The sequence below is a fragment of the Halichoerus grypus genome, chromosome 6, assembly GCF_964656455.1.
Source record: "Halichoerus grypus chromosome 6, mHalGry1.hap1.1, whole genome shotgun sequence".
In the NCBI taxonomy this organism is placed as follows: domain Eukaryota; kingdom Metazoa; phylum Chordata; class Mammalia; order Carnivora; family Phocidae; genus Halichoerus; species Halichoerus grypus.
In genome coordinates this window covers 70,214,591-70,241,827 of record NC_135717.1, presented here as the reverse complement: position 1 = coordinate 70,241,827, position 27,237 = coordinate 70,214,591, and the positions used below count along the sequence as shown (strand labels likewise).

Genomic DNA, 27,237 nt, shown 5'->3' with positions numbered 1-27,237 from the left:
GTTTTTATCTCCTACTCATGCGGCTGCCTGATGCGCTCTCATCTTTCAGGCTGAGCTGCCAACTTTCCATTCTGCGCTCCAGAATGAAGACAAAGAATCACCCTCCAAAGTGATGCTGGAGCTTTTTTTCACCCCTCCTTTTGGCATCAGTGTTTTTAATGGAAACTTGATTCACTTGTCACCAAAAAAAACCACAGAGAGTGCTGCATCAGAGGAGTTGGACAAAGCCTCTCCACTGGGATTCTATTTCAGGGGTGATCACTCCTCATGCTGAGAAGAGGGCTTCAGAGAAAGACCAGGAAGGAGGTTCCTCCCGAGGGTTTGGGTGGAGCTGCTCTCAGAACCCAGGGGACCATTCTTGAGCAGGGAGACATTCTTGTCCTGATGCACAAGAGTACCACATTGTGTCAGTCCTGGGACGTTCGCCCTCTCGGGGATGAAACGTCCACAATTTAAGGATCTCAAGTATAACATTAAGATTCAAATGTTTCGAATACTTAAATACTGTCTTACTGTTGGTTCTCAGAGAGGGACTCTGCCACTTACTAGGTGCTGGTCAAACTGTAAAATGGGAAAGATTATAGAAATCCTCCTTCAAGGTAAATCCTAAGAGACTCTTAACTATAGGGAACGAACTGAGGGTTGCGGGAGGGGAGGTGGGGGGGTGGAGTCAGTGGGTGATGGGCATTAAGGAGGGCATGCGATGTAATGAGCACTGGGTGTTATATGTAAGTGATGAATCACTAAATTCTACTCCTGAAACTAATATTACACTATATGTTAATTAACTTGAATTTAAATAAGATCTTAAAAAAGGCAACAGAAAAGAAATCCCTCCTTCATGGGTTTGTTGTGAGGATTAAATGAGATAAGGACAAAGATTAGAGATCAGGCACACACAAAGCAGTAGAATGTGGTATGTAATGGCGGGGACTCTGGACCCAATCACCTGGGTCAAAAATCTGTTACCACCACTTACTAGCCAGGCGAACTAGAACAAGTTATTTGACCTTTCAGTGAGTGCCTCCACTTCCTCACCCCAAATGGGGTGAAAATGATAAAAATAGTGTCTCCTCATAAGGCCGTTGCGGGTGTTCAATGAATTAATATGTATAAATCATCCAGAACCATCATTAACACATACTATGTCTTCTATAAGTGTATTCAACCTTTATTATAGTAAGCGTCCAATAAATGGTTTGTATAGATGTATTATTAGTCTTCCCTTCTTTAACCCTACATGCTGGCATTTAGATGCCTATAGGTGGTTTTAGATTGATGTGGTCATCTTTGCCCATACACAGAATAAACCTATGGTTACTAGGTCAGAGCTAGGGAAGAGAAAGATAAATAATACATAACGAGCACTTACTGTATGCTAGATACTTTATGTGTATGGGCTAATTCAATCTTCGTAATCACCCTGAAGGTGAATGTACTATAGGTGAGGACAAATATACTGAGAAATATTCACTTACTCCAAATCACAAAGCAGAGAACAGCAAAGCCAGGATCCAAAGACAGATGTCTTGCCCCCTTCCTCCTGCCTCGGGAAGGAACTCAGACTGAGGTTGATCACCCCACCTGCTCATTTGAAACCCAGCCTTCCTTTTAGCAGGCGAGGTCTTTCATTCCACATCAGAATAGAGGTTTGGAGAAACACAAAAATGCCCACTGATGTGTAAGCATCTGACACAAAATCCTTTCCTGATATCAGATTTGGTTGTGGCAGGAACAAAAGGGCACTGGTCCCAGAAAAGGGAAGCCAGATCAAATTTAGGTCACGACTTACTGTTTTCCTGGTCAGTTCTGCTTACTCTCAAAAACTCTCATTTTTAATGTCTGCTCCTGGTAGGGCTTCCAGACTTTAAAGTATATAGCTCTGTATATGTATGATTTATATTTTTTAATATAAGTATGTCTTGTGTCGTATTGGAGACACACTAAAAAATTATTTGGTTTTTTTTTTAATATGAAATTCAAATTTAACAGGGTGTCCCATGTTTTAGCTGACAACCCTAGTTCCTTGACCTGAAAGCCTTCCACTGAGTATGTCACAGGCAGACGAGAAGATAAAGACACTGAGCATCAGAGAAATAGTCCCAGTGCCTTCCTAACCCACAAGCTTACGGTGAACTTTGAGCTGCACTCAGGAATGTCCGGTCTGGGCCTGACAACAGCATTTTCCACAGAGTACCACAGGACCTGTTGCCTGAGGGAGTGGCTCCCAGGTCTGGAGTAGCGGCAATGGGATGATGAGCAAGAGTGGACACTATGTGTCTTCTGTGCTTTCGAACCCGTGTATTCGTTCCCTGTCACTGCTGTCACAAATGACCACAAGCTTCCTGGCTTAGAACAACACCCATTTAGGGGTGCCTGGGTAGCTCAGTCATTAAGCATCTGCCTTCGGCTCAGGTCATGATACCAGGGTCCTGGGATCGAGTCCCGCATCAGGCTCCTTGCTCAGTGAGGAGCCTGCTTCTCTCTCTCCCTCTGCTGCTCCCCCTGCTTGTGCTCTCTCTCTGACAAATAAATAAATAAAAGTCTTTAAAAAAGAACAACACCCATTTATTATCTCACAGCTCCTGTGGGTCATGTGTCCACGTGGGCTTAACCAGATACCCTGCTAAGGGTCTCCCAAGGCTGCAACAAGGGGTTAGCCTGCCTGGGCTCTTCCAGAGGCTCTGGGGAAGAATCTGCTTCCAGGCTTATTGACGTGGTTGGCAGAATTCAGTTCCTTCTCATGCGCTTGCAGGACTGACATCCCTGAGTTTTTGCTGGCTGTCCTTTGGGGGTGGGGGGGGCATTCCCGGCTTCCAGAGACCACCTACTCCATTGGCCCATGGCTCTCTCCATCTTCAAAGCCAGAGCATCAACTCCTTCTCATGCTTCCACTCTCTTTGATTTCCCCTTCTGCTGCATTTCTCTGACTTTCTGCTCTCCTCTTGTCCTGAAAGCTCATGGGATTACATTGGGTTCACCAGATAATCCAGAATTATCTCCTTCCAGGAAGGTCAACTGATTAATAACCTTAATTATACCTCCAAAGTCCATTTCCTATGTAACGTAGTGTATTCACAGGTATAGCACCAAGAGCAAAGGTCATGGGGTCAAAATTCTGCCTACCACAACAGGCTTTGGAAGTTACAACTCATTCTGGCCAGGGCTGCCAACTTCCCAAAGCAGAACAACTTCCCATAATATTAGGGGCTACAAGTGTTCACCTACCCGTTTCTGGTGCGGTGTGAAATAATCAGGAGCTCTGCATCCACCAAACCAAGTGAGCTTAGACAAGTCATTGAAAGTCTCTGTGTCTCCAGCTACTTGACCTGTCAGATGGAACATATTGGATGAGGAGTCGAGCTCTCAGCAAACACCTAAGTGCGATTTTCAGGCCTGACAACCCGCGATTACAAAGGCTTCGTCTGCCGGTCCTCCGGGGGAAGCCGACCTCCCCACACACAGACAGGAGTTACAGTCAAGGACTCGGTTCCCCAGCCAGCCTTGCTCTCATACACATCTGCGTTCCTAGCCCAGGCACCTCCATCTGGAGGCCTCTTTATCAGGGAGGCCTTGACAGGGCCCTTCCTCAGGAGACTCTGCCAAGACTTCCTTCTAGAGGAAGAGAGGAGGAAACCTGAAGACAGTTTTTCTCTATGCTGACTTAGTATTCAGTACTTTCCCACTGCAGTCCTCCTCCCTTTGTTTCCCCAGCCCTGGGTCCATAAAACTCCGGGAAAACTTGTGCTCAGGGCTCCCTCAGCAGTGAGACAACTTCCCCACCTGCACTGATACATTGGACCCTCTCTTGGCTCTGTTCCACGGGGAAAATGAACAGGAGGAATGAGCACGTTCTCCAGTCTAGCCTCTCGCTCATACTAGCTGGTGATTGAAGGCTTGACTGTTACCTACATGTTGGTTCATTGTCTTAATCGGTTACTCCAACACCTGGTCGTCCAGCTCTCTCCAGCTCAGCGGAGCACTTGACAATCCTGGACAGCCTCGTTGCCTTGGTAGTGACATGAGTTACATGTCTCATTCCTCCATTTATTCAGGAATATTTATTCAGCACCTGTGATGGGCTGGACACTTGCTAAGTGTCAGGGATACAGAGATGAGTAAGACCCGTTCCATCATGGCAGGAAGGTTACATTCTAGGTGAGGAACTGGGACAAATCAATTATGACACAGTATAATTAATTCTGTCATCAAGTATTTGTTGAAAGCCTAGCTTCTTGCTTGAGATCCCATATAATGATTCTTTGAGAGAAATTTTATGATTAGCTTTATTCTACAGACAAGTAAACCAAGGATCAGAGAATAAATATTTTGCTCAAGGCCCCACCGCTACTAAGTGATGGATCAGGATTCAAACTCAGGGCTTCTGATTTAAATGTAGTATTCTCTCCTCATCCCAGCTAGAGATAAGTTCTATAGGAACACAGAGGAGGAGACTGATTCTTCCTGGGGTTAAAGAAGGAAGGGAATGCTGTCATCCTCAGGACTTGAAAAAAGTTGAGTGCCATATATGGTGGCTCCTGGTATTATCATTCACCATTTACAATCTTACTCCTTTTAATACATTGATAAAATCAATGTTCCAAGTCAGCTGTGAGCCATCATGCAAAGCCCTGCCTTCCCTCTGAGGCAGACAGTCCTCTGTCATCTCTGTCAGAGACCTCACTCACGGGCAGTTCCTGCGAGCCTGGGCTGATGACAGCCACACCCCAGACGACGGTGCAAATGACTTTCTCCATGGGGGTTTGGGGAAAGCCTGTCTTTATGTAGTGATCCATTAAACACAATGACTCTCAAAAACACTGGTTCTTTAACGAGGCGTTGGAGGATCAGAGTCCTATCTGGACATAAAGGAATCCATTGATTCCATCTCACTGGCTTGAAGGAAAAAGCCAAACGTGGGTGTTTGCAGAATGCTGGGCGACACTAAAGGGCTCAGCACTCAGCGCTAGAAGGAGGCAAAAGCGAGCATGATGTAATGGGCTCCTCCCTAAAATACTTCCTCTCGGTTCCCAATGAGTATGAAGTTGTTGGCAAATATTTAAGATAAGTGCCCTTGTCTAGATGCACTCACTAATGCTCTAGGGCTGTGTCCAGACAGAGACGAGCACCGGGGAGCCTCGCCCTGGCCTGCGCCTCTCCAAGCTGCCTCCTGCTTTCCATTTGTTTATTCCATGGCCACTTCCCAGTCTTTCTTCCTTTTCAGGGGCCCCAAGGAAAACGCAGCCGTCCACAGACACCAGAGGCCCTGCCTGTGGCCTTGCATCTGCCCCCTAAGAAATTCTGCAGACACAGAGGGAGTCCAAGCTGCTTCTCTCGGGTCCCCCTCGGATGGACATAAGTCACTGGCCCCCGTGACTAGTTATGTTACTTTTTTTCCTCTTAGATCCTAGGTCCTCCCAAGCAATAGAGCTTCAAAGTGAGAACAAGAAAGATTGAATTTTATTCTGCCCAGTTTGGTGGTAGCCAAATTATAACCTCACTCAACATGAGCGTTTCCTGTTATCAAATAAGACTGGTATGCTTTGATTACCTACTTGAAGTTCATTGGAAAAGGGTCCTAGGGAACGACAAAGTATCATGCTGCTCTTACTGGCTATTGCTTACTAATAGTGATAATCGGAGTCCCCATCCATTTGCGTTTCTTCCCTTAATAAACATGTATTGAGCACCCACTGCATGCAGAGTGCTTTGCCAGACACCCATGGTGGTACAGATACACAATCTCTGTCCTTCCAGAATTTAGCATTTGCTACTTAAAATGGGCAAAGAAGGGTACTGGAGAAGAGGAACAGAAAGGTGTCCTTGGTGGTGTGTCGTGTTGGTTCTCAGCACTGTGTCACAAAATTGGACATTCTGAATAACCAGAGGAGGCTGATGCTGACAGCTGGCTTCACTCATATGCTTCTTGAGCCATCTGAGAGGCAAAGCCCAAATCCTCTAGTTGGGCTTGATGCACAAGGGTGGTTTTGTGTCTGCCAGAGGCCAACGGAGTTAATCTCAGGTCTGTTTGTGGGCACTCTGGGACTTTAAGTGCAGGCATTTTTTATTCATGAGATTGGAAGGAGACCCTGAAATAGTTGGCTCTCCAGACTTAACAGGCGGGCCTGAGCACTTTGTAAGGGATCTGGGGTAGGGGGAGCCACGCCCTAGCTGGGGCAGGGGAAGTGATGACTCACCCAGAACCACTTAGGTTGGGCAGGAAACAGCTGATTCTTTTGTTGCTGGTCTAGGCGGGGCCTGCATTCCCGGGGAGGGACAGGTTGCATTAGGATTTTAGCACGAGTTTAACCTCAGCCCTTTATCTCTCTTCGATTCTTCCTGGGGATTTGGGGAAAGAGGGTTGAGCCATAGGATGAGCTAAACAAACAGGAAGGAAACATGGTGTCCGCCAGGCCGGCCCCTCACAGTGGGTTCCAGCAAACCTGAACTGGGGTGCCTCCTAAGGAGGTAATGGAACCAGGAGAAGCACACAACCAACAAGTGATCCTTCCCACTGGCTTTGGGGCTTACCTGGTGAGCAACCCCCAAAGCTGTAGCTTTCCAGGAACGGCCAGTGGCCTGAAGACATCCTCTTGCTAGACGTAAAATAAGATGAACAATAGAAGCCACCTAGAGGGTTGTTTGTGAAGATGCGTGCATAAAAACACAAAGCACCTAGAACAATGTGTGGTTCAGAGTTAAAGCTTAATAAATATTTGGCTGTTGTTATGGGGGTGTCAAGAGGAAGGCATGCAGGGATCAAGGATCGGGGCAGACCCCGATTGTTACATTATGTCTGGAAGCAAGGTCAGTTGTTTCGTTTTAATGAGCCATATGCCTGTAGGAAGTCACTCTGCACCTTTTGAGTGCAACCTGGATATGGTTCTCTCCTTCTCAACCTGGGGGCATGTTTCCTTCCTGGTCTAGACCTCAAACTTGAATGGTACATAAATTACCTAAGAGTCTTAGTAAAATGCAGATTATGACTCAACAGACCTGGAGGTAACTGAGAATCTGCATTTTTAACAAGTCCCCGGCTGATGCCGCAGCTGCTGGTTCACAAACTCCGAGTACCGAGGACCTAGTCCCATAGAACCTCCTGTGATGCTGGAAATCTTCAGCGTGTGGATTAGTGTGGATTAGCCACTAGCTGCTAGCCACATGTGACTCTGGAACCTGTGAAATGTGGCTGTTGGAAACTGAAGTTTTTCTTTAATTGAAGTGTAAACAACACATGTGGTTAGTGACTATAGTAACGGACAGCACGCTCCAGACCCTTCTGCCCAGAAGCTCAAAGTCTTGAGTTGGAGCCTTGTCAAGGACTACATATTATACCTTAGATGACAATGGGGACTGAGGAAAAAAGGTATCTAGCTCTACCCAATCCATCTACACACCCAGAAAATACAGCCAATGCCTGTGCTCTGGTACATGTAAGTGTTAGTAAAATAACCTTACTTGCTGATGAACTTCCCAGTAGAGCCGTGTGATCAACTTCCTTCTCTTACCTCCAGACCTGAAGCTAGAACTGTTTAGGACTTGTGTGTTGGAAAAGAAGGTATTCCATTAACAATGCATTCAGGGATGGCCTCAGCTTTATAGTTTTCCCTTCTTCGTTGTTTTCCTTGCATGTTTTCAGTGTGAGCCCTTGATATCCATATACATCTTAGAAATAAACATTGTCTGAACTTAAAAAATGGAAAGTTGAATGAACTTAAATAGGTGAAAAGATCTTTATCTGACTATATTGAAAAGTAATAACTTAGAATGTTTGATAAAGAAGTTTTCTTAGGTTGAAAATTATATCCAAGTCTTTAGCTTTCTTCATGGTTGTTCCAAATAGTATTGATTTCTGCAAGTGCTTTCTTGGGTGAGGTGGACGTGTGAAACATCTTGGATAAATAGTGACGAGCCTTACACCCATATCAGTGACAAATAACTGACTCTGATCCAGAGCCATGAGCGGGATTCTGAATAGAGGCCAAGGCCTGGTGTTTTCACATTGATATGAAGAGGAAGCCAGCCCCGTGTTTCACTTCATCTTTGTGAGAAATATGTCAGTGTTCTTACCTGTTTGGTTTTTTTTAAGATTTCTTTATTTTAGAGAGCGAGAATGTGAGCGGGGGAAGGGACAGAGGGAGAGACAGAGAAAATCCTTGAGCAGACTCCCTGCTGAGTGCAGAGCCCCATGCGGGGCTCGACCCAAAGACCCTGAGATCATGACCCCAGCCGAAACCAAGAGTCAGATGCTCAACTGACTGAGCCCCCCAGGCGCCCTTACCTGCTTTTGATATTACACGTAAGAGATCAATTTCAATCATCTCCAAATTGCCTTACTGATTTGAGAAATGACACTTGGCATTTTTTCTGACACTTGGCATTTTTAGCATGTGAATATTTGGAACCATAGGCAACACACAGGTACAAAGTAAAGAGCAATTATATTAGCTCTAGCTGTATATTGTATATAGTTATATAATGTATATAGCTATACTTATGAGAAACCCTTACTGCAACAAATATCAAATTGAATTTAAAAACAATTAAGGATGTAATGCTTAGGGGCGCCTGGGTGGCTCAGTCGGTGAAGCGTCTGCCTTCGGCGCAGGTCATGATGCCAGGGTTCTGGGATCCAGCCCTGCATCGGGCTCCCGCAGGGAGCCTGCTTTTCCCTCTCCCTCTGCCTCTCCTCCCCGCTCCCATTCTGTCTCTCACTCTCTCTCTCAAATAAATAAATAAAATCTTTTTTAAAAAAAAGGAATTTAATGCTTACCTTTTATTTCATGAGAGTAGAAAGTACTTTCTGTATCCACGTTGCACTTTTAAAAAATATTACAGGGATGAGATATATTGAGAGACTATCTAATATACGCCCCTATACCCTGCTACCAAACGTGTGTCGAGAAGAACATATACTGAATAGAATGATTCAGTTCTTGTTCAAGGACAAAACGGAATTTCCTGCCATAGTGAACAGTGAAAGGGGGCCCTTTGCAATCAAGGTTCACATAGAAATTAAAGTGGGTTTCATTAAATGCCTACAAACCTTAGACATTTTGTTTAGTATGACACAGCACTTAATAGATTCAAGATTAACTCTCAGATGAGAAAGGATTCCAGTGGGTCAAGGTACAAAGGAGTATTTTTCTCTTTTCTCTTACTGTCATTGTCTCCCTCCTCCCCTGTTTTCCCTCTCTAGCTATCTCTGTTTTTTAACAATTAAAAAGTTTTTCTGTATTCCTTTGTCTATCCCATAACTTCTTCCACTGGAAAGTCGTGTCCTCTTAATTGGTCCTCAAATGTACCCAGCCCTGTGCAAGCTGTCATAGAAAGGTACATAGAGGTTTCCTTCCCACAGGCAATTTAGAATGTTATCAGGGGAGACGACCTTCATATATCAATCGGCAAGCATATAAGGAACATAAGTGATTGAAAACCATTCACCAATCACATAGAAAAGCTAGGGTGGTGGACCACAAGCAGGAGAAGGAAAAAAGAAACCGCAGAAAAAGCAACCGCAGAAAAGCAGGCCAATATATTGAGTGTCGTAGGAGAATCAGAGAGGCTAAGAATCCAGTTTGCAAGGAGAGTTCATTTAGGCAAAAGCAGTCTGGGCCCACAAGGCCACCAAGGTGAGAGCTCCTGAAACAAAGCTGTCAATGAAGCTTATACTAGTGGGCACCTACTCGGTATGGACAGGCTAGCGAGGGCTCTTCAGGGGTACCTGGACTCACAGCAGAACATCTGCTTAGAAGAGACAGAGACGTACCTCTATGGGTCATACACTCAGGAGGAATGCAGGCGTCTAGGAGCTGGTGATTGGATCTGAAGCAGGCAGAGCTGGGTCTTCAGGATCTCAACCAAGCACTTCTGGCTGGTTTGAAGCTGCATGTTCCTTTTATTTTATTAACTGCCTTTCAGAGAAAGTGCTGGGTAATGTTTGGTCATGTTAAAGTAATGATCCTGCTTTGACCATCAGCCTGGGAAATAGATTGGGCTAAACCTATGCTGGTTTTATACAGCACCTTTCGAGTTGAATCTTCACATTGTGAGCTGCATTCTTAACAAAGCATATTTACAAAAGCATGTAATAATTAAGCTGACATAAGACAGATTAACAGGAGAAAAATTTAATGTCATATGTATGGGAACTCCACAAAAATATACGACTCAAAGACGTGACCAAAGCCGGCAGCTCTTACACATTTAAACAAAGAAACGATGCATTTGTGAGGAATCAACAAGACAAAGACATTTGTGCTTGGGGAAGTAAATTAGTGAAAAAGTAACAAGATTTGTTTACACAGCCTTCTTGGCCCTGAATTCTCATTCTCTGATGACAAGGATGCCTTTTATCCTCCTGGATCAGGGATGGTACCTTTCACATGGAAGATTTATTTCCTGCTTTTAGGGGAGACAAAAGAGGGTCAGAGTGTCCTTCTTACACCAGTTGTTTCTTAAGCAACTTTTTTTTAAATATTTTGTTTATTTATTTGTCAGAGAGAGAGAAAACACAAGCAGGAGGAGTGGCAGAGGGAGAAGCAGGCTTCCCGCTGAGCAGGGAGCCGGATGCAGGACTTGATCCCACGACCTGAGCCCGAGGGAGACTGAGCCACCCAGGCGCCCCTCTTAAGCAACTTTAATTCAAAATAATAAATATGCCTAAATGGCGTATTTTGGGGTAGCATACTCTGCTTCTCTTCAGCAGCAAATAAAAGCAAATAGTCAAGGCCTTGGGAAATATAGGAATTGAGGAATAATAAACCAGAGTGTGGCCTTGATACATAATAAAACCTTGAAGAATAAAAAAGAGAAAAAACTATTATCACTTAAAACTTTTTTTAAATTCACTGCTATAAATTAATGGGATCAAGTTGAAAATGACAGATGTTGAAATATACAATAGCTGAGAGGTAAGGCTATAAAAGCATGTTCTTAAATTCTTCAAGTTTGGGAACTAACGGACACCACTGAGATTGTGTCTACTAGCAACACAGACAGATTTGAAATATTAAAAATTCATACAATTATTTTCTTTACTCATGCAAATGCCTTGAGAGCTGCCTTTTCTACTAAATTGATGAATAGACCTTTGTCTAAAGTGTCCTGGAGACACAGCCTTTGTTGAGATCCCTGAAGGATGGGAAGGAGGAGATGGGGGAGGGGGGGTAATAGAGTAGTTTAGAAGACAGGATGGTTCTTTTTGTTTTTTTTTTAAAGATTTATTTATTTATTTATTTGAGAGACAGAGAGAGCAGAGCAAACCAGAGAGAACACGAGTTGGGGGGAAGGGCAGGGGGAGAAGCAGGCTCCCTACTGAGCAGGTAACCCATGCGGTGCTCCATCCCAGGACCCTGAAATCATGACCTGAGCCCAAGGCAGACGCTTAACCGACTGAGCCACCCTGCGGCCCCGATGAGATTGTTGATGAGAGAAAACAATGGTACCGGTTTAGTCAGGATTTTTTGGTTGGAGTGCTAGGTCCCTGACTTAGACTAGCTAAAGCAGAAAGAAGAGGTTATTCAAGGACACTAGAGTGTCCTATGGAGCCCAAAGAGAGAAATGATGCTGGATCTCAGGAAGGAGCAATCCAACCTCTGAAAGGCTGCCAGCACCATCTTGCCCCTGCTTGGTGCATATCTGGGTCCTTCCTTCCCTCCCTGGGCCCTGAATCCCACCTTAATCACAACCTGAATCTTTTAGCTTTCTCTCCACAGCCAGCCTGTGCACCTAAGCAACTTAGGGGCTTAATAAGTATGTACCAGGCTGAACCAAACTAGAATATCCGACCCAGAAGGTCAGTTCCTCACCAAGTAGACTGCCAAACCTCCCAGGACACCTCACACAAATTATCGTGACATTGACAGGTCTAGGGGTTACCACAAAGAGTTTGTGCCCACATCATTATTTTAAATCAAAGGAGGCAGCTATGATTGTTTCAGGATCCTTGAGTGTGATGGTCAAGAAATAATTCTTGGCGGGGGGGTGCCTAGCTGGCTCAGTGGGTAGAAATGCGACTCTTGATCTTGGGATTGTAAATTCAAGCCCTACATTGGGTGTAGGTACTACTTAAAAAAAAAAAAAATCAAAGGAAAGAAAAAGAAAGGAAGGAAGGGAAGAATTTTCGAGATGTTTTACGGTGCAACTTAGTAAGTTTACTTAAGTGGCATGGGACAAGACCCATGGGCAGAAAGAGATGCACTTTCACTGTATGAAGCTAGTGGTTATATGCTTAGTGCCCAAGGCGACGTATGGGGAATATTAGACCATAAATGTCTTCTTCAAATTTCTACTCGTAAAACTACTTTCGCGAGATTTCTCTGGTGCTTTTCATTCAGTTCAGTAATTGGTGAGGGGCGCCTGGGTGGCTCAGTTGGTTAAGCGACTGCCTTCGGCTCAGGTCATGATCCCGGAGTCCTGGGATCGAGTCCCACATCGGGCTCCCGGCTCAGCTGGGAGCCTGCTTCTCCCTCTGACTCTATCCCCTCTCATGCTGTTTCTCTCTCTCTCTCTCTCTCAAATAAATAAATAAAATCTTAAAAAAAAAAAAATTGGTGAGATTTACAGGCAGTCATGAGACCCTCTAAGAAGGTAGCAACCAGCTCCTATTTAATCCTTATGAAAACTATGTAGGCTCTAGGTTAGCCTGCTGGACTAAAGGTGAACATTTTTCTACTTCTATCCCCCATTATAATGACATGTAAGTCCATATTTCTAGATAAAACAAGAGATAAAATAATGCCTCCATGTAACATTGAATAGAAGCAGTAGTGTTTTGCCTTCTTTTCAATGTTCTCCTTCATGTTAAATATCTAAGCACCAAGTTGTGCCCTTCAAAGTCCTGTACTGGCCCCCAGCTTGATGACTTCAAGGCACAGTTTGATCCCAGCTTGATCAAGAGCCACCTCCCTCTTTGTCAGACTTCAAAGAATTTTTTTTTCTGTCTGGGGGTTTCTACTAAGGAAGGATAAAGTAAGACAATGGAGCTCGAGCCTTTGCCTTCAAAATCCCCTCATCATCTGTGCTTTTGCATCACTACAAACTTCTGGGTTCTGTCCTCTTCTTTCTGGGCAACTTTCCACACACTCTTACCCAGAGACCAGCCTTCCAACAGGATCAGACCTGGCCCCCATAAGCTTAAAAGATTAACGAACAAAAACAGCCCTATAGTCTCTCTCTCTCTCTCTCTCTCTCTGTCCTACGCAAGGGCTCCTTGGGCGTGCTACCTTCTGCTTTGAGCTGTAATCACTATTGTTCCCTGTACTGGAGGCAGAGACCATGGCCTCGGGACTGTTGGGTCCCAGGGAGCCACGTCACTGAATGCCTCACCTTGGGGAGTGGAGCCTCTGTGGTGGGAACAAAATTTACCTCTTTGCTCCTGACAATGAATGCCTGGAGCATTCTGTGTTGTCATGTGCCTAAGAACTCAAGTTAAATCGCATTTTATCCCTAAGAACTTTCAGTGTTATGGCACGTTAAAGGGAGTACCTAAGCACAATATAAACAAACCTGATGTGAAGGAAACTTTATGTTTTAATTGGGTGGAGTGTTGCTTTGTTTTGTTTTGTTTTTCAGTTTAGTTGAATCACAATCCTCGGCTATTTAGAAAAGAAGAAAAAGGAGCAGTTTCCTGATCCACTTGATAACAAATTCTGGGCCTCCACTCTCTTTCATGGTCCACGGGACTGAATTTAAAAGCCAAAACACTAGGTTTAAAAAGAAGAGAATGCACTGAAAAAAAGGCAAAGCAAGATTCTATTTTTTAAAAAATGAAACTTGAAAACTTGACTTGAAAGAGATTCCACATGTAAAGTTGCCTGAGGAAGTTTATCAAATTTTTATCCTTTGTTTTATTTTTGCTTTGGTCAAGAAGCAATCCAGAATATGAATTTTGAACCATCATTAGTTGGACTTTGTATTCTCTTTCATCAACAAGCAATTTTGTTTTCTATGTAGTTATAATTTATTTATAAAGAGAAGTTTTATAGAGACCTTTGCTTACCAAGCATAGCTCGAGAGTACTTCACACTGTGTTTCTGGAAACCTCTTGTTTTCTTTTTAAGACCTGCCTAAGAAAGCGACATCGATGGATGTGAAAGACTTTAAACTTCATATGGGCCATCACCCATGGACACAAAACAAGAAAAAGAACTTTCTATTGGAGTGATCATTTCATGTCAAAATCGTCTTAACTATTTTTAAGGGAATTGTAGTTTAAAAGAGATCAAACATCACATGAGTTGTCTTTATTAACATGGGGTTGTCTTTGTGAACATCCTACCAACCTGACCTATAAATAGTAGTGAAGTCATTTGTCTATACCTGGCCCAACAATATCCACATAGATGACATTATTCTTTGTTGTCTTCCTAACATATTTTATAAACATTTTTCTCCAGTTGTCCGATTCTGCCAAGGAACCCCCACCTTGGCACTTCATTGGACCTGCTAAGGGCCATCAGAGCCTGTGACTTTTATGTTTATTTATTTGCTTCAAATTAGTTTTACACTGGCTTTTTTTTTTTAAGATTTTATTTGTCAGAGAGAGAGAGAGAGCACAAGCAGGGGGAGCAGCAGGCAGAGGGAGAAGCAGGCTTCCTGCTAAGCAGGGAGCCCAATGTGGGACTGGATCCCAGGACCCCAGGACCATGTGCTGAGCCGAAGGCAGATGCTTAACCCACTGAGCCACCCAGGCATCCCTTACACTGACTTTATAATCTCATGATAAATATATGCTCATTAAAGAAAATATTAGAAAATACAGACAAGCAAAATAAAAATCATCTGTAAACCCATTCTTCAGATGGGATGATGTGGTAGACAAGCCTTCAGCTGTGACATGGTGAGGCGGTGTGGCAGAGGGCAGAGTGGAAAGAGGGACTGTGGAGTCTCCCATCCCCCTCTGGCGAGCATGGAAGAAGCTGTGTGTGTGTGTGTGTGTGTGTGTGTGTGTGTGTGTGTGCATGTGTGTGTAGGCGGGATGCTTGGTTCCTAATAAGTTGGGGAATCTCAACACTTGGAGGTAGAAAGAATCCTCAAGGAACTGTTATCAGTGCCCAGAAGTGGAGCATGTCAGCGTGAAAACAATCAACTACACAAATGTGACAAGATTATATTTGGGCCCCGAAGGGGAGAAGCCAACTTATGCTGTGTTTGACTGTGTCTGTGTAGGTGTCTGGGATTTTTACTGAGGGCAGCACATTAACTGGTGTCCATTGCTGTAGTTCAGGGAACTTTAAGCATGAATGACAGAGCAGAGCAAAGATTTTTTTTTTTTTTTTTTGTAAAATGGCTTTCCTGACCGACTTCTCAAGTATCGAACTATTTTACTGATATGCAAGGCCGGTTCCATTCTGTCTCATAATTAATTGGCTGGATAGAATGAGGAGAAAGGCCTCTAAACAGATATGCTGGAGAATTACTGCAAAAAGGAACTCCTAGAGTCAAGTAAGTCCTAAAAAAGTTCCCGAAGCCAAAAGCCCCCAAATATTTCCTGCCCAACCCCCACCCTCTGCCATATGCCGTTGACCTGGCAGCAACTACAGCCTCTCCTCAGCCACAAGGTTTTGCATTTAGTTTTTCATTTTTGCTAAAATTTAAAAGCATTTCAAATGAAAACTTCCAAAGATAAACAGAAGTAGAAAGAACAGTGTAATTAACTGCCAAGTACTCAGGTCCAAGAATTGTCAGTGTTTCATCTAGACCACCATCTGCTCCAAAAATTATTTGAAGCAAATTCTAGATGTCACATCATTAGATAGATGGCAGATAGATAGATAGATAATAGATCTTAAAAAAGAGTCTGCTCAGGCTGTCATACAGGATGCCATGGACCGGATGGCTTAAACCACAGAAATTATTTTCTCCTCGTTCTGGACGCTGAAAGTCCAAGATCAGGATGCTGGCCGGCTGGTTTCCAGTGAGAACTTTCTTCCTGACTGTCAGATAACTGGCTTCTCACTGTGTCCTCGCATGACTTTCTCCTCTGGTGCACTCCTATGTCTCTTCTTCTTGTAGAGACACCAGTCCTATTGGATTAGGACCCCACCCTATGACCTCAATGAATCTTAATTACCTCCTTAAAGGCTCCATCTCCAAATACAGTCCCACAGAAGTTAGGGTTTCAACATATGGATTTTGGGGGGGACACAATTCAATCCAAATACAGAGATTTCTTTTAACATAAATACACTACTGGGGCACCTGGGTGGCTCAGTCAGTTAAGTGTCTGCCTTTGGCTCAGGTCATGATCCCGGGTCCTGGGATCGAGCCCCACATCGGGCTCCCAGCTCAGCGGGAAGTCTGCTTCTCCCTCTCCCTCTCCTTCTGCTCCTCCCCCTGCTAGTGCTCTCTCTATCTCTCAAATAAGTAAAATCTTTAAAATAAATAAATAAATACTATACAATACCATTATCACACCTAAAAATAGTAACAATAATCTCTTAAAATCAAATATTTAGTCAAAGTTCAATTTTTGCAATTATTCTTATAAGTATTTTTTATAATGGCCTCAAGGTTTCATCTTAATGATGATAGTCTGTGGGAACATCTTGTTTTTATCTTTAAAAATCCATCAGTAAGCGTGCATTTATTAAGCCCTTACTATGTACTCAGCATTGTTCTACACACCACGAGGAGCATGTCAAGAAACTGTAAGTAATGAAGTCAAGTAGCTAGATGGGGCCAGACAAAAAAAGATGTTGAAAAACATTAAAAAAAAAAAAAAGCATAGCAAAGTTTAAACTTGACTCAGTTAAAGATTGATAACCTTTGAAGATTTTTGAGCTTTGAGGCGACAGGATGAACTTCAGTATCTCCAGTGAATGACCACATGACAGTGACAATTTCCTTTATCTCTCATAATGCCTCACCCCTAGGTTGGTTGAAAGATCAAGTAAAATAATGAATGTCTTATACAAACCTCAGTTGTGATGACAAATGTATAAAGATTATATTTAGTTTACAGAAATTTGTCATTATAGTCAACTGATTAGAAAACAGATAATCTGCAAAGCAAGACTATAACTATGTATATAACTATATTTTAATATTTAATAAAAGATTTTAGTTAAAAGTTTTTAAATGGTAAAATAACCATATGAATAATATAAACAAGATCATCCTTAATGGCCAGGAGAGATAGAATGAAAGAAATTAACTTTAAAGATATAGAAAATACAGGATGCCTGGGTGGCTCAGTCGTTGAGCATCTGCTTTCAGCTCAGGTCACGATCCCAGGGTCCTAGGATCGAGCTCTGCATCGGGCTCCCTGCTCAGCGGGAAGCCTGCTTCTCCCTCTCCCACTCCCCCTGCTTGTGTTCCCTCTCTCACTGTCTCTCTCTCTGTCAAATAAATAAATAAAATCTTAAAAAAAAAGATATAGAAAATAAATATGCATTTAAATTTTTTCATTGTATGAGTCTTAACCAATACTGTAAGAGCTAAGTACGTATACAGACAAATGCCATGTAAAGGAAATTTAACTCTAGTTATTTTTAGCTAAATGCATTGTAAAATAAACCTAAGACCTCATTATAGGCCAAGTTTTTGCAAAGATATAAAAATTGAGCTATGGTTGGCAGGGATGCATGTGATAGAGTTTTGAAACACTTGTAATCTATGAGTCAGTACCTCTGGAATGTTGGAGAAGAAAGAATGGCAGTAGTCAGCCCAAGAGGACACAAAGGCATGTGCTCTGTGAGCTGTTCCAAGTCTATTTTAGCAAGTGCACATGTCTCCAAAATGAAAGATACTCTCCAAATGGTCAAATGGCATCTGGATCATATAAGGGTTTTTTTGTTGTTGTTGATTTTTGGTTTGTTTTTCTTTTCTTTCTTTTTTTTCTTAGTCTTTTAAAATCATTTCAAATTCAAGGAGATGCTCCAAAATCTTCAGTAAAAGGAAAAATTTTCAAAATTTAGAAAGGGCTTTAAGGAAAAGTCTTTATTGGGACTAGAGTTTATCATTAAAATATTGTCATTATTTGTTTTTAGTATTATTAAATGAGGATATTCCATAAAAGCACATAATTCTGATGATTAAAAAAGCAAAAAAAATAGCACATTTTGGGGCTATGTTTGAAGCTTCTGTAAGACTGTGTTTTGTTTGGTGATTTGCCAAAGACTCAATGGCAGGTTATACTTAGGGCTAAAATTTATTACAGCAAAATATCCTGAGCAAAAGCAGAAGGAAATAGATGGGCATCAGTGGAGTCCCAAGAGGTTCAGCGCAGGCTTCTGATGTCCTTCCCCATCTAAGACCATACAGGAGCACTTTCTCTCTGGTAGATCTATCTGGGGCGTAGGTGGAATGTCTCTGCCTAGGCAAGTCCATCTGAGCATCAGAAACCAAGGCCTTTACGGGGGGCAGTCACATAGGTAAAATCTACTACATAACCAGCCATGGCAACCAAAATCAAGACTCATCATCATTCTTGGGATTTTTGAGTAACAACTTGACAAACCAGTACAGCATGGTCCATTGCTCCAAATGTATATAACAAAATTATCAATCATTAACATAAAAAAGATCCCAGCGACCACATTCCTAGGTGTTGGCCAAGGATCAATTATGGCTCCTTTGGAGACATGGAAGGAAAAAGCATATAGACCTGCTGGTATTTTGGTATGAACCAAAGGGAGCAAGCTTGCAAGAAAGTATCACTCCTGAGAGCATGCCTTGTATGCCCTACCACTCTTCCTTTCCCAAAGTTTTTCCCCCAGCGAGACTGTCTTCCACAACCTCTCCTGTCCTCATTTCCAAATCCCATATGCCCTTTAAACTTCCAAGGTATTGGTTGATTACCCAGAGATCCATGCAGAGCTGGGAGCCACCATCTGTGCAGTTAGGACCAGCTACAGAATTTGCAGGGCCTCGTGAAAAATGAAAATACTGGGCCAGGGCGCCTGGGTGGCTCAGTCGGTTAAGCGTCTGACTGCGGCCCAGGTCATGATCCCAGAGTCCCGGGATCGAGTCCTGCATCAGGCTCCTTGCTCAGCAGGGAGTCTGCTTCTCCCTCTTCCCCTCACCCTGTTTGTGCTCTCTCTCTCTGTGTCAAGGTCTTAAATAAATAAATAAAATCTTAAAAAAAAATACTGGGCCACTTGTTAAAAAATTATTTAAAACTTTGAGACTGTGACAGTAAAGCTTTACAACAAGAGAGAGACCTAGCACAGAAAGCCCTGCAGAGCTCTGCAAGTCGGACATCCATAAAGCCGGTCCTGAGTGCAGCGATTATCTTCCAGAGATGTGCCTCTTCCAAGAGGCCCAATTACTGATCAAAAGATGACTTGATGATACCCTCTAGGTCCATCCATGTTGTCACAAATGGCAAGATCTCGGTTTTTTTTAAGTCAGAGAAAGGCAAATACTATATGGTTTCACTTATAAGTGGAATCTAAAAAACAAAGCAAATGCAAACAAAAAACCAGAAACAGCCCTTAAATGCAGAGAACTGGTGGTTGCCAGAGGGGAGGAGGTGGGGGGGATGGGCAAAATAGGTGCAGGAGATTAAGAGGTACAAACCTCAAGTTATAAAATAAGTAAGTCACAGAGTTGAAACGTACTGCAGAGGGAAAACAGTCAATAATATTGTAATAATGTTGTATGGTGACGGACAGGGACTACATTTATCATGGTGAGCACTGAGTAACGCATAGAATTGTCAGATCAACATGTTGTACACCTGAAACTAATATAACATTGTATGTCAATTACACTTCGTAGTAAAAAAAAATGACTTGATGAGCCTAGAGTCAGATAAAGGAAAGTGTCTGTTGCCGAGAAGCTCTTTGGGCCCCCTGAACTCATCGTGGTGGGTTTTCTACTGGTGTGTGTGAGACAGCTAAGTACACTCACCTTCAAGTCAGATCACTCAGTCCTGCCCCTCCCTGGCAGTGTGACCTTGGAAAGTCACTCAGCCTTCCAGACTCTTATTTCCTCCTCGACAAAATAGGAACGACAAGGACACTGACTGAGTTTATGGGGCAGCTGGGAACGTTGAAAGAGATAATGCCCTGGGAGGCGCTTTGTAAACCAAAGTGCTATGCAAATGTTATTAGCCTTCTCTCCGGAGATACTTCCTTCTAGATAATGAATACTGGTTGTTATTTCCTATTCCCTGGGTAGTACTTGAGACACACTGGCCAGTACTTTCTTTTCCAATCTTTTTTCCCCAGACACTAATGCTTCTCTCGTGACAGCATTACAACATAACCTCATAATGTGTTTCCCCAAATCATAAAATACAGTTACAGTGATAGCTGATCTGCCAGGAGACACTGATACATTCATATCGTCCAGGTTGAGTATCTTCTACGGATGGCTAATCTTCTGCACTTTATGTTTTGTTCCAATTAACTTCAAATTTAGAGAGTGTCATTTTCAAAACTTGTCCTAAATTGTAGGTCCATCACACTATATAATACCTGCAGTGGCCTATGCACAGAATACATTTTGCTCTTATAATCTCTCAGCTTCTTAATTACTGCTATGTATGCATGAAGATCTTGATAAATATTTTGCTAAATGAATGAATTAGTAAAGGAATGAATGAAGGGAAGAGAAGGTCATAGTCTGGAGATACCAAAGGAATTAAATGCTGAAACTTGTTTATGATCACCAAGCGTGATTTCTTTGACGTGAGAAATAATCGTTGTCCTAGTTGCTACCTAAAGACTTCCAACACAACACAGAAATGCATCCCAGATAGTCACGGTACTTGATTGCAGGAAAGATGCAGTCTTACTGAGAGCAGTTGCCTGGGCTGATATGGAACAGAATGAAGTGAGATGAGCCACAGGTCGGCCTATACACACCAGCCTACCCTGGATGGGAACAGAGCTCCTGCCTTGGGGTTCTGATTCTGTTTCAGAGTTGTCAAAGGGGTCATCCTAGAGGCAGATCTGGAAGTCTATGGTACTATTACTTCCTGATTTTCCTCCTTCCTCTCCATTTCCCCCCTCTTCTTCCCCACCATAGAACAAACACACAATCATGGCCACTGTTGATCTCTCTTAGGCCAAATGCAAACCATAAGTCATCTCTAGGACTGTTCCCATTCCCACGGAACGCAGGAGTTGAACAGGGTCATCTTAGAAGAAGTATAGCATGGAACTGAATCCTTGGCTTTGAAAGACTAGACAAGCTTTTGGAAGTGTCTTAAAAGAAAGAAACGAATGGTTTTCATTCCAAAGTTCTATTTTTTATATGTCTTTGGGTGGAGTGTATGATAAAAACTCAATTAATGTGGGTGGTCACACTGAGTAGAACTCCCACTCTGGTCAGCTCACAGAAATGGAGAGCACAAGTACAGAATGTGACTGGGATCTCTCAGATAAGTCGCTTTGCCTGAGGATTTGGAGACTACCCAAGAAATTCCAATAAAAGTGAATTGCATGCTCTGAAAATGGAAGTGTTCGATTTTTAATGTTATGAAAGAAACAATTGAATGACTCAGAGCATTCAGTTTTAGGATGATTAAGAACCCCCAAATTGGGGCGCCTGGGTGGCTCAGTCTGTTCGGCAACTGCCTTCAGCTCAGGTCGTGGTCTGGGGGTGCTGGGGTCAGCCCCACTTGGGGCTCCCTGCTCAGCGGGGAGCCTGCTTCTCTCTCTCCCTCTGCTGCTTCTCCTGCTTGTGAACTTTCTCTCTCTCTGTCAAATAAATGGATGGAATCTTTAAAACAAACACACAAAAACCAGAAACCCAAAATTGTTACAACACTAGCCCCTAAATGAAGCAGAACCCTCTTTGAGCAAGTTAAAATCTTTGCTGTTTGTGCTCGCAGGGTCCCAAGAAAACAGAGTGAAAATAATTAAAGCATGGTTATTGCAACTTGGACAGCACTCAAGAGTTTAATCTTCAAGAGGTGATCTTCAGCCTCAGAGAGCTCAGAAGGCTTCAGTTATGCACGGATATCATGAAATAGAATAATAAGTCAAAATGTGTCACTTTGGAGGAGCTAATGTTTCCGAGGGATGGATTTAGTGAATAGAATTTATAGCAGTTAGATGGGGTGCCTGGGTGGCTCAGTCGGTTAAGCGTCTGCCTTCGGTTCAGGTCATGATCCCAGGGTCCTGGGATCGAGCCTCGCATCGGGCTCCCTGCCCAGCGGGAAGCCTGCTTCTCCCTCTCCCACTCTCCCTGCTTGTGTTCCCTCTCTCGCTGTGTCTCTCTCTGTCAAATAAATAAACAAAATCTTAAAAAAAAAAAGAATTTTTGGCAGTTAGAAAAAGATTTTCCTTTTTATTCCTTCTGGCTGTAAGGAGTGGCTTTTCTCAGCTAGACGATGATGAAAGTCCCTGCTATAGGAAAAGGAGAGCAGAGTAGTCACATGCTATGTTAAAATGGAAGAATCAGTATGAACGCTAGGTTTAAAAAAGACATATTTTCTGGGTCTATCACCATTCCCTTTGCTCTCACCACAACCACAAAAGCATCACACTTACTCCTCACAACTTTGGTCCCTAATACTCTTCTTCCCCAAAAGGAGAACGGACTCGTGCAGGGTACCTAATTCCACTCTTGGGACAAGAAAAATCAGGATGGTTGCAGAACATCACATCTTGCCAAAAAGCAAGAATGCCTCTAAGGATTCCAGAAGCAGGCGTAAAGGGCAAAGAAACTTACTTGACCAGTCTCCTGCTGTGAAATAGAGCCTCAGCGAACAATAAATGTTATTGCTAATATAATTAGGACAAGTTGAATCTATGAAAGGCCATGAATTTACAATACCTCAAAAGAAATATTAACATATATTATACAAAAGGTAATTGTAGCACAGAAACAAGTAAGCAGAAGAGGATATGGTTTATTCATATCGATTTTAATAAATGAAAGTGTGTGTGCTTTCTTTCTCTCATTAAATTTATGCGTGTTTATAAAGTGTGGATATACACTTGCTCCTATCTGTGTGAGTAAAAGTAGTGAATACTAGCAACTGAAAAGTCCCAGAAATTGTGGAGGCTGTACAAAGGCCAGGAAGGATGACTCGTTTCTGGCGGTCACACATAAAAACGGGGAAGAAAGGGGCTTGACATCGAATCACTACGGGTAGTCATACAAAAGACAGAAAAAAAAAAAAGTTCAACAGTGATAAAGGAGCCAAATGTCCTAAAGGAAAGGTAACTATGCCTCTAGGCAATTAAACCTCTTGCTGGTCCTACTAGTTATAATAAAACACCAAAAAGGAATAAATACGGTTTTAATAATGGTAACAGATGAGGTGGATATATCATCATGGAAAAACATGCTATTTAACGCTAGTCAAGCAGGGTTTTAAAAGTAAACCATTTTGAAGAAAGATACCAAGTTGTGAAAACACTCAAACATATGCTAAAAATGATCTTGAAAAGTTTTACTAGTAAGTGGAGCTGGTACGTGGAGCTTGACTGTAAGCAAAACCTCTGCCCTGTTGCCCAGGGGCTCAGGTTTGACTCACATCAAGTCCCATGCTCTGACCAAGAATAAGTTGATAAGCTCCATCTCATAAGTGGTCTGGTTTGGGGAATATTTTTTGGGTCTGCTAAGATCGCTGCAAGCCTGGGAAAGTGTCCAAATAATGAAATGAAAACCCTAGAAAGATATTTAAATAAAAATAGCTATAGCCTGAGAACAGTATAAAAACAAGTACAGGAAAAAATGAAGAAATAGGAGAGGGCCATTTTGTTGATGTCTCAGAAATAACTTCAGTGTGATAATACGTTTTATAATCATTTGTGTATGTTTTATCAACTGTTTGAAGGATTTGAAATGTTTTTTAAAATCAGCAATACTGGGGTGCCTGGGTGGCTCAGTCGTTAAGCGTCCGCCTTCAGCTCAGGTCATGATCCCAGGGTCCTGCTCAGCGGGAGGCCTGCTTCTCCCTCTCCCACTCACCCTGCTTGTGTTCCCTCTCTCACTGTGTCTCTCTCTGTCAAATAAATAAATAAATAAAATCTTTAAAAAAAATAAAAATAAAAAATAAAATAAAAATCGGCAATACTAATACATATGTCTGCAATCGTAGTGTAAATTGTTTAAGAGAATTAATTGATTTTTAAAAAGATTTATTTATTTATTTATTTTGGGGGGGGAGAGAGAGAGAGAGCATGGCACGCATGAGCAGGGGGAGGGGCAGAGGGAGAGGAAGAGAGAATCTCAAGCCGAGTCTGTGCTGAGCGGGAAGCCTGATGCAGGGATCGATCTCATGACCCTGAGATCCTGACCTGAGCCAAAACCAAGAGCTGGATGCTTAACTGACTATGCCACCCAGGCACCCCTAAATTGATCTTTAAATGCTCAAAAAATTTAGTTTTAAGTGATACTTAATTACTCAATCTGAGTATTAAAATTTAAATAGTTATGGGTATTCCTATCCATGTCCCAAAGCTCCTGGGCTTTAAGAATGTAAGCTTTGGGAGGGACGACATGTGGCAGGAACCACTTGGACTGATGACAATGCTCAGTGGGCAGGGGGCACTGGGATGGGGAGGAGGACAGGAGGCCTTCCTTGTACCTTGTACCACATTTATTATTTCAACTGGGCTTCTGGGTGAAGAGGTGTTTACAACATTATACTCCATACATTCTTCTGTGCTGAAACATTTCATAAAAAACAAATTTACAATTGTACTTGAAGGAAGAGAAACTCTCCCTGATAGGAAAGATGGTCTTAACCCAAATGAATGGCTAGATTGGTTCAAATTACACTGAGAAATGTTCACACCTTGTAATTTTAACTCCAGAGGCAGAATTTTACAAGTTCAAAGCTATTTTAAGATATTGTAATAGCCATGTATGGTGACAGATGGTAGTTCCACTTGTGGTGTACCCAGCATAAGGTATAAACTTGTCAAATCACTATGTTGTGTACCTGAAACTAATGTAACACTGTGTGTCAACTATACTCCAAAAAAAAAAAAAGCCATTTTTACAACTGGTCAAGTTAGATGATTACTACATTGCATTTAGCTGTATCATTTGATTCTAACAGCATTAACCATTACATATATGTTAACCTATTACATGTCTTAGATTTTCATGAGTTTGTTTAATATATTTTCCAGAGATTAAGTCAGAGTGCTTCTGCAGGACTCTCAGCTCAAAAACTAAATGTATCTGTGGGAAAACATTTGCTGCACTAACAATGTTTCATTTGTTGGGTTTAAGCAAGCAAGTTGCCAATAAGTTATTTTTAACTTTTAAAATTCCAGTATAGTTAATGTCCAGTGTTATATTAGTTTCAGGTGTACAATATAGTGATTCAACAATTCTGTACATTACTCAGGGCTCACATCATGCTAGGTGTACTCTTAATCCCCTTTGTCTATTTCACCCATCCCTCCCAGCCCCTCCCCTCCCCTCTGGCAAACACCAGTTTGTTCTCTATAGTTAAGAGTCTGGTTTTTTGGGCGCCTGGGTGGCTCAGTTGGTTGAGCGACTGCCTTCGGCTCAGGTCATGATCCTGGAGTCCCGGGATCGAGTCCCACATCGGGTTCCCTGCTTAGTGGGGAGTCTGCTTCTCCCTCTGACAGTCCCCCCTCCTGTGCTCTCTCTCTCTCTCTCATTCTCTCTCAAATAAATTAAAAAAAAAAAAAATCTAAAAAAAAAAAGAGTCTGGTTTTTTGTTTGTCTCTTTTTTTTCTTTGCTCATTTGTTTTGTTTCTTAAATTCCACTATGGTATTTGTCTTTGTCTGACTGACTTATTTCACTTAGCATTATACTGTCTAGATCCATCCATGTTGTTGCAAATGGCAAGATTTCATTCTTTTTTTTTTATGGCTGAGTAATATCCCATTGTATGTATACACAACATCTTCTTTATCCATACATCTATGGATGAACACCTGGGTTGCTTTCATATCTTAGCTATTGTTAATAATGCCGCAATAAACTTAGGGGTGCATATATCTTTTCAATTAAGTTGTTTTTGTTTTCTTTGGGTAAATACCCGGTAGTGGAATTGCTGGATCCTATGGTAACTCTATTTTTAATTTTGTGAGGACCCTCCATACTGCTGTCCACAGTGGATGCACCCACTTCCATTCCCACCAACAGTGCACAGTCCACATCCTGGCCAACACTTGTTGTTTCTTGTGTTCTTGATTTTAGCCATTCTGACAGGGGTGAGGTGATAGCTCATTGTGGTTTTGATGTGCATTTCCCCAATGATATAAGCTGTTTTTATATTAACTTTGGGAAGCAACAGCCATCCTGGAAAACAAAAAAACAGCTAATTCACAGCAATAACCTGTTAGTGCAATACAGTGGATTAACTTTACAAGAGAAGAAAAAATATGAAAAATAGGTCTAGAGGTATTCTGTACCTTTACACAGAACTTTGCAGTGGGCCAAAGCTATCATTTCATGGGCTCAAAACTGTGGTCCGTCTAGGTCACAGAGTGGGCTCTTGTCAGCACTGCGAGTTTTGTTACTAAGAGCCACTTAAAATGGGTTTTTCTATAGCAGCCTTTAGAGGGAAGCTCTGTCTAGAAGGCATTGGCAGGGCTCATGTCTGAATTAAGACTCAAAATCTCTACCTTTAGGAAAGATTACTTTTTCCATAGCTGCCCTTGAGGTTTAGTGGCAAGGTGGAACCTGAGAGAATTCTTCACTCATTCCAATTGGATTGATTCCAAGTGACTATCCTTAATGCATGTGTACTGAAACTTTGGGTCATCATTTCAGTTAATCAATTCTGTATTTGCTGATTCCACACTTTCAGAAAATTCAAGATTTGATGTTTGTTATTTGAGCCAGACTGGCTCTTAAACATTTTCTTTTTTCTTGGTAGCTTGTAATATTACCTCTCTGTTGTATCTTGTAATAATTACCTTTTTTTTTTCATTGCTAAACTCAACTCTAAGACAATGGGGCTTGGGGACATCTCTCCTTATGGACATAGTCACTATTTGCTAAAAGTGAAAGCAAATAAAGGAAAACAGCACAGGTGCTCACAGCACCACCCACAGGATGTCTCAGCTCTGCAAGGGTCCTGTGGTAGAGGGGAGGCACCACCATGTAATCCAACACAAGCTGGGTTGGGCCTCTGGCTTCTGGCACTTGCTGGCTGTGTGACCTTCAGCTAAGTATTTTCCTTCTCTGGGTTGCAGTTTTCTCAGTGAAAATGCTTAACAACCTTTCTTAGTAGGGATGTTGTATTCAGGGCAAGGATTAGGGTGAGGTAAGACAGTTACATAAGTACAGAGTCAGAGTCTTTCTTTACTTAAAAATGTTGATATTTGGTGGTGGTGGTG

The 27,237-nt window shown here is 42.3% G+C and overlaps 2 long non-coding RNA genes across 5 annotated transcripts in view; both read right to left on the bottom strand.

Annotated features, from left to right (window-relative positions):
• LOC144382333 (uncharacterized) overlaps positions 1–27,237 on the bottom strand; it is a 59,938-nt gene that overhangs the window by 9,361 nt on the left and 23,340 nt on the right. Inside the window, exons 1-2 of one of the 4 annotated variants that reach the window (XR_013449044.1) lie at positions 6,532–8,382; positions 3,229–3,329 (exon numbers count right to left, since the gene is read on the bottom strand). This is a non-coding gene — a long non-coding RNA (uncharacterized LOC144382333). Of the gene's footprint in view, positions 1–3,228; positions 3,330–3,912; positions 4,326–6,531; positions 8,383–27,237 lie in introns of those variants that run through there. The other 3 variants (XR_013449041.1, XR_013449042.1, XR_013449043.1) reach the window with 3 other exon arrangements.
• LOC144382103 (uncharacterized) lies at positions 10,115–14,175 on the bottom strand. Its single transcript, XR_013448513.1, has 2 exons — positions 14,003–14,175; positions 10,115–10,404 (listed from the first exon to the last, which is right to left on the bottom strand). It is a non-coding gene; the product is annotated as an uncharacterized LOC144382103 (long non-coding RNA).